The sequence below is a fragment of the Ranitomeya variabilis genome, chromosome 6 (assembly GCF_051348905.1).
Source record: "Ranitomeya variabilis isolate aRanVar5 chromosome 6, aRanVar5.hap1, whole genome shotgun sequence".
Lineage (NCBI taxonomy): Eukaryota > Metazoa > Chordata > Amphibia > Anura > Dendrobatidae > Ranitomeya > Ranitomeya variabilis.
The window spans coordinates 583,217,679-583,224,506 of NC_135237.1; the positions used below are offsets into that span (position 1 = coordinate 583,217,679).

The following is a 6,828-nucleotide window of genomic DNA, read 5'->3' on the forward strand; positions in this document are numbered from 1 at the left end:
AGGGGTCTGTGTCTCTCTGTAGTCAGTGTACAGCGGTCTGTGTCTCTCTCTGTAGTCAGTGTACAGGGGTCTGTGTCTCTCTGTAGTCAGTGTACAGGGGTCTGTGTCTCTCTGTAGTCAGTGTACAGCGGTCTGTGTCTCTCTCTGTAGTCAGTGTGCAGGGGTCTGTGTCTCTCTGTAGTCAGTGTACAGCGGTCTGTGTCTCTCTCTGTAGTCAGTGTGCAGGGGTCTGTGTCTCTCTGTAGTCAGTGTACAGGGGTCTGTGTCTCTCTGTAGTCAGTGTACAGCGGTCTGTGTCTCTCTGTAGTCAGTGTACAGCGGTCTGTGTCTCTCTCTGTAGTCAGTGTGCAGGGGTCTGTGTCTCTCTGTAGTCATTGTACAGGGGTCTGTGTCTCTCTGTAGTCAGTGTACAGGGGTCTGTGTCTCTCTGTAGTCAGTGTACAGTGGTCTGTGTCTCTCTCTGTAGTCAGTGTGCAGGGGTCTGTGTCTCTCTGTAGTCATTGTACAGGGGTCTGTGTCTCTCTGTAGTCAGTGTACAGGGGACTGTGTCTCTCTGTAGTCAGTGTACAGGGGTCTGTGTCTCTCTGTAGTCAGTGTACAGGGGTCTGTGTCTCTCTGTAGTCAGTGTACAGGGGTCTGTGTCTCTCTGTAATCAGTGTACAGGGGTCTGTGTCTCTCTGTAGTCAGTGTACAGGGGTCTGTGTCTCTCTCTGTAGTCAGTGTACAGGGGTCTGTGTCTCTCTGTAGTCAGTGTACAGGGGTCTGTGTCTCTCTGTAGTCAGTGTACAGGGGTCTGTGTCTCTCTGTAGTCAGTGTACAGGGGTCTGTGTCTCTCTGTAGTCAGTGTACAGGGGTCTGTGTCTCTCTGTAGTCAGTGTACAGGGGTCTGTGTCTCTCTGTACTCAGTGTACAGGGGTCTGTGTCTCTCTGTACTCAGTGTACAGGGGTCTGTGTCTCTCTGTACTCAGTGTACAGGGGTCTGTGTCTCTCTGTAGTCAGTGTACAGCGGTCTGTGTCTCTCTGTAGTCATTGTACAGGGGTCTGTGTCTCTCTGTAGTCAGTGTACGGGGGTCTGTGTCTCTCTGTAGTCAGTGTACAGCGGTCTGTCTCTCTCTGTAGTCAGTGTACAGGGGTCTGTGTCTCTCTGTAATCAGTGTACGGGGGTCTGTCTGTAGTCAGTGTACGGGGGTCTGTGTCTCTCTGTAGTCAGTGTATGGGGGTCTGTGTCTCTCTGTAGTCAGTGTACGGGGGTCTGTGTCTCTCTGTAGTCAGTGTACGGGGGTCTGTGTCTCTCTGTAGTCAGTGTACAGGGGTCTGTCTCTCTGTATAGGGGTCTGTCTCTCTGTATAGGGGTCTCTCTCTGTATAGGGGTCTGTCTCTCTGTATAGGGGGTCTGTCTCTCTGTATAGGGGTCTCTCTCTCTCTGTATAGGGGTCTGTCTCTCTGTATAGGGGGTCTGTTTCTCTGTATAGGGGTCTCTCTCTCTCTCTGTATAGGGCTCTGTCTCTCTGTATAGGGGTCTGTCTCTCTGTATAGGGGGTCTGTCTCTCTGTATAGGGGTCTGTCTCTCTCTGTATAGGGGTATGTGTCTCTCTGTATAGGGGGTCTGTCTCTCTGTACAGGGGTCTGGCTCTCTGTACAGGGGTCTGTCTCTCTGTATAGGGGTATGTCTCTCTGTATAGGGGTCTGTCTCTGTATAGGGCTCTGTCTCTCTGTATAGGGGGTCTGTCTCTGTATAGGGGGTCTGTCTCTCTGTATAGGGGTCTGTCTCTCTCTGTACAGGGGTCTGTCTCTCTCTGTATAGGGGGTCTGTCTCTCACTATAGGTCTCTGTCTCTCTGTATAGGGGTCTGTCTCTCTGTATAGGGGGTCTGTCTCTCTGTATAGGGGGTATGTCTCTCTGTATAGGGGTCTGTCTCTCTCTGTATAGGGGTCTGTCTTTCTGTATAGGGGTCTGTCTTTCTGTATAGGGGTCTGTCTCTCTGTATACGGGTCTGTCTCTCTCTGTATAGGGGTCTGTCTCTCTGTATAGGGGTCTGTCTCTGTATAGGGGTCTGTCTCTTTGTATAGGGGTCTGTCTCTCTATATAGGGGTCTGTCTCTCTATATAGGGGTCTGTCTCTCTGTGTATAGGGGTCTGTCTCTCTGTACAGGGGTCTGTCTGTATAAGGGTTTGTCTCTCTGTATAGGGGGTCTGTCTCTGTATAGGGGTCTGTCTCTGTATAGGGGTCTGTCTCTCTGAATAGGGGTCTGTCTCTCTGTATAGAGGTCTGTCTCTCTGTGTATAGGGGTCTGTCTCTCTGTATAGGGGTCTGTCTCTCTGTATAGGGGTCTGTTTCTCTGTATAGGGGTCTGTCTCTCTCTGTATAGGGGTCTGTCTCTCTGTACAGGGCTCTGTCTCTCTCTGTATAGGGGTCTGTCTCTCTCTGTGTACAGGGCCCTGTCTCTCTGTACAGGGGTCTGTCTCTCTCTGTATAGGGGGGTCTGTCTCTCTGTATAGGGGGTCTGTCTCTCTGTACAGGGGTCTGTCTCTCTGTATAGGGGTCTGTCTCTCTGTATAGGGGTCTGTCTCTCTCTGTATAGGGGTCTGTTTCTCTCTGTATAGGGGTCTGTCTCTCTGTACAGGGGTCTGTCTCTCTGTATAGTGGTCTGTCTCTCTGTATAGGGGTCTGTCTCTCTGTACAGGGGTCTGTCTCTCTGTATAGGGGTCTGTCTCTCTGTACAGGGGTCTGTCTCTCTGTACAGGGGTCTGTCTCTGTCTGTATAGGGGTCTGTCTCTCTGTATAGGGGTCTGTCTCTCTGTACAGGGGTCTTTCTCTCTGTATAGTGGTCTGTCTCTCTGTACAGGGGTTTCTCTCTGTATAGTGGTCTGTCTCTCTGTACAGGGGTCTGTCTCTCTGTACCGGGCTCTGTCTCTCTGTATAGGGGTCTCTCTCTGTATAGGGGTCTGTCTCTCTGTATAGGGGTCTGTCTCTCTGTACAGGGGTCTGTCTCTCTGTACAGGGGTCTGTCTCTCTGTATAGGGGTCTGTTTCTCTCTGTATAGGGCTCTGTTTCTCTGTACAGGGGTCTGTCTTTCTGTACAGGGGTCTGTCTCTGTCTGTATAGGGCTCTGTCTCTCTGTATAGGGGTCTGTCTCTGTATAGGGGTCTGTCTCTCTGTATAGGGGTCTGTCTCTCTCTGTACAGGGGTCTGTCTCTCTGTACAGGGGTCTGTCTCTCTGTACAGGGGTCTGTCTCTCTGTATAGGGGTCTGTCTCTCTGTACAGGGGTCTGTCTCTCTGTACAGGGGTCTGTCTCTGTCTGTATAGGGGTCTGTCTCTCTGTATAGGGGTCTGTTTCTCTGTACAGGGGTCTTTCTCTCTGTATAGTGGTCTGTCTCTCTGTACAGGGGTCTTTCTCTCTGTATAGTGGTCTGTCTCTCTGTACAGGGGTCTGTCTCTCTGTACCGGGCTCTGTCTCTCTGTATAGGGGTCTCTCTCTGTATAGGGGTCTGTCTCTCTGTATAGGGGTCTGTCTCTCTGTACAGGGGTCTGTCTCTCTGTACAGGGGTCTGTCTCTCTGTATAGGGGTCTGTTTCTCTCTGTATAGGGCTCTGTTTCTCTGTACAGGGGTCTGTCTTTCTGTACAGGGGTCTGTCTCTGTCTGTATAGGGCTCTGTCTCTCTGTATAGGGGTCTGTTTCTCTGTACAGGGGTCTTTCTCTCTGTATAGGGGTCTGTCTCTCTGTACAGGGCTCTGTCTCTCTGTATAGGGGTCTCTCTCTGTATAGGGGTCTGTCTCTCTGTATAGGGGTCTGTCTCTCTGTATAGGGGTCTGTCTCTCTGTACAGGGGTCTGTTTCTCTCTGTATAGGGCTCTGTTTCTCTGTACAGGGGTCTGTTTCTCTGTACAGGGGTCTGTCTCTCTGTACAGGGGTCTGTCTCTCTGTATAGGGGTCTGTCTCTCTGTACAGGGGTCTGTCTCTCTGTACAGGGGTCTGTCTCTCTGTATAGGGCTCTGTCTCTCTGTATAGGGCTCTGTCTCTCTGTATAGGGCTCTGTCTCTCTGTATAGGGGTCTGTTTCTCTGTACAGGGGTCTGTCTCTCTGTATAGGGGTCTGTCTCTCTGTATAGGGGTCTGTCTCTCTGTATAGGGGTCTGTTTCTCTGTACAGGGGTCTGTCTCTCTGTATAGGGGTCTGTCTCTCTGTATAGGGGTTTGTTTCTCTGTACAGGGGTCTGTCTCTCTGTATAGGGGTCTGTCTCTCTGTACAGGGGTCTGTCTCTCTGTATAGTGGTCTGTCTCTCTGTATAGGGGTCTGTCTCTCTGTATAGGGGTCTGTCTCTCTGTACAGGGGTCTGTCTCTGTCTGTATAGGGGTCTGTCTCTCTGTATAGGGGTCTGTCTCTCTGTACAGGGGTCTGTCTCTCTGTACAGGGGTCTGTCTCTGTCTGTATAGGGGTCTGTCTCTCTGTATAGGGCTCTGTCTCTCTGTACAGGGGTCTGTCTCTGTCTGTATAGGGGTCTGTCTCTTTGTATAGGGCTCTGTCTCTCTGTACAGGGGTCTGTCTCTCTGTATAGGGGTCTGTCTCTCTGTACAGGGGTCTGTCTCTGTCTGTATAGGGGTCTGTCTCTTTGTATAGGGCTCTGTCTCTCTGTATAGGGGTCTGTCTCTGTATAGGGGGTCTGTCTCTCTGTATAGGGGTCTGTCTCTCTGTATAGGGGTCTGTCTCTGTCTGTATAGGGGGTCTGTCTTTCTGTATAGGGGTCTGTCTCTCTGTATAGGGGGTCTGTCTCTCTGTATAGGGGTCTGTCTCTGTCTGTATAGGGGGTCTGTCTCTCTATATAGGGGTCTATCTCTCTGTACAGGGGTCTGTCTCTCTGTATAGGGGTCTGTCTCTCTATATAGGGGTCTATCTCTCTGTACAGGGGTCTGTCTCTCTGTATAGGGGTCTGTCTCTCTGTATAGGGGGTCTGTCTCTCTGTATAGGGGTCTGTCTCTCTGTACAGGGGTCTTTCTCTCTGTACAGGGGTCTGTCTCTCTGTATAGGGGTCTGTCTCTCTCTGCATAGGGGTCTGCCTCTCTCTGTACAGGGGTCTGTTTCTCTGTATATGGGTCTGCCTCTCTGTACAGGGGTCTTTCTCTCTGTATAGTGGTCTGTCTCTCTGTACAGGGGTCTGTCTCTCTGTATAGGGCTCTGTCTCTCTGTATAGGGGTCTGTCTCTCTCTGTACAGGGCTCTGTTTCTCTCTGTACAGGGGTCTGTCTCTCTGTATAGGGGTCTGTCTCTCTGTATAGGGGTCTGTTTCTCTCTGTATAGGGGTCTGTTTCTCTCTGTATAGTGGTCTGTCTCTCTGTACAGGGGTCTGTCTCTCTGTACAGGGGTCTGTCTCTCTGTATAGGGCTCTGTCTCTCTCTGTACAGGGCTCTGTTTCTCTCTGTACAGGGCTTTGTCTCTCTGTATAGGGGTCTGTTTCTCTCTGTATAGGGGTCTGTTTCTCTCTGTATAGGGGTCTGTCTCTCTGTGTACAGGGGTCTGTTTCTCTGTATATGGGTCTGTCTCTCTGTACAGGGGTCTTTCTCTCTGTACAGGGGTCTGTCTCTCTGTACAGGGGTCTGTCTCTCTCTGTATAGGGCTCTGTCTCTCTGTACAGGGGTCTGTTTCTGTCTGTACAGGGGTCTGTCTCTCTGCATAGGGGTCTGTTTCTCTCTGTACAGGGCTCTGTCTCTCTGTACAGGGGTCTGTCTCTCTCTGTATAGGGGTCTGTCTCTCTGTATAGGGGTCTTTCTCTCTGTATAGTGGTCTGTCTCTCTGTATAGGGCTCTGTCTCTCTGTACAGGGGTCTGTCTCTCTCTGTACAGGGCTCTGTTTCTCTGTATAGGGGTCTCTCTCTGTACAGGGCTCTGTCTCTCTGTACAGGGGTCTGTCTCTCTCTGTACAGGGGTCTGTCTCTCTCTGTATAGGGGTCTGTCTCTCTCTGTACAGGGCTCTGTTTCTCTGTATAGGGGTCTCTCTCTGTATAGGGGTCTGTCTCTCTGTATAGGGGCTCTGTCTCTCTCTGTATAGGGGTCTGTCTCTCTGTACAGGGCTCTGTCTCTCTCTGTATAGGGGTCTGTCTCTCTGTATAGGGGTCTTTCTCTCTGTATAGTGGTCTGTCTCTCTGTATAGGGCTCTGTCTCTCTGTACAGGGGTCTGTCTCTCTCTGTATAGGGCTCTGTCTCTCTGTATAGGGGTCTCTCTCTGTACAGGGCTCTGTCTCTCTGTACAGGGGTCTGTCTCTCTCTGTACAGGGGTCTGTCTCTCTCTGTATAGGGGTCTGTCTCTCTCTGTACAGGGCTCTGTTTCTCTGTATAGGGGTCTCTCTCTGTATAGGGGTCTGTCTCTCTGTATAGGGGCTCTGTCTCTCTCTGTATAGGGGTCTGTCTCTCTGTACAGGGCTCTGTCTCTCTCTGTATAGGGGTCTGTCTCTCTGTATAGGGGTCTGTCTCTCTGTACAGGGGTCTGTCTCTCTGTATAGGGGTCTGTTTCTCTCTGTACAGGGGTCTGTCTCTCTGTACAGGGCTCTGTCTCTCTGTATAGGGGTCTGTCTCTCTGTATAGGGCTCTGTCTCTCTGTATAGGGGTCTGTTTCTCTCTGTATAGGGGTCTGTCTCTCTGTATAGGGGTCTTTCTCTCACACATTACTCGTCCTGCTCGTTACCTCGGTTCTGTCTCCGGTGCGGGGGTCGCAGTGGATACTGGGACTGTCGCGGAAAGAACGCTGTTGTCCGTGGTTGTCATAGTAACCTTCACCAGCAGCTGAGTAACGCGCACGCGCAGTTAGCTCTTCTGTTCCTTTGCCGTGACCAAAGGGA

The 6,828-nt window shown here is 51.0% G+C and overlaps 1 protein-coding gene across 2 annotated transcripts in view; it reads right to left on the reverse strand.

The window, feature by feature from the left end:
* Positions 1-6,828, reverse strand: part of MAPK15 (mitogen-activated protein kinase 15) — a 148,603-nt gene extending 141,775 nt beyond the window's left edge. The window contains exon 1 of one of the 2 annotated variants that reach the window (XM_077268466.1): positions 6,675-6,828. The gene's annotated coding sequence lies outside the window, so the exon portion shown is untranslated. The remainder of the gene's footprint in view (positions 1-6,674) is intronic. The other variant, XM_077268465.1, reaches the window with a different exon arrangement.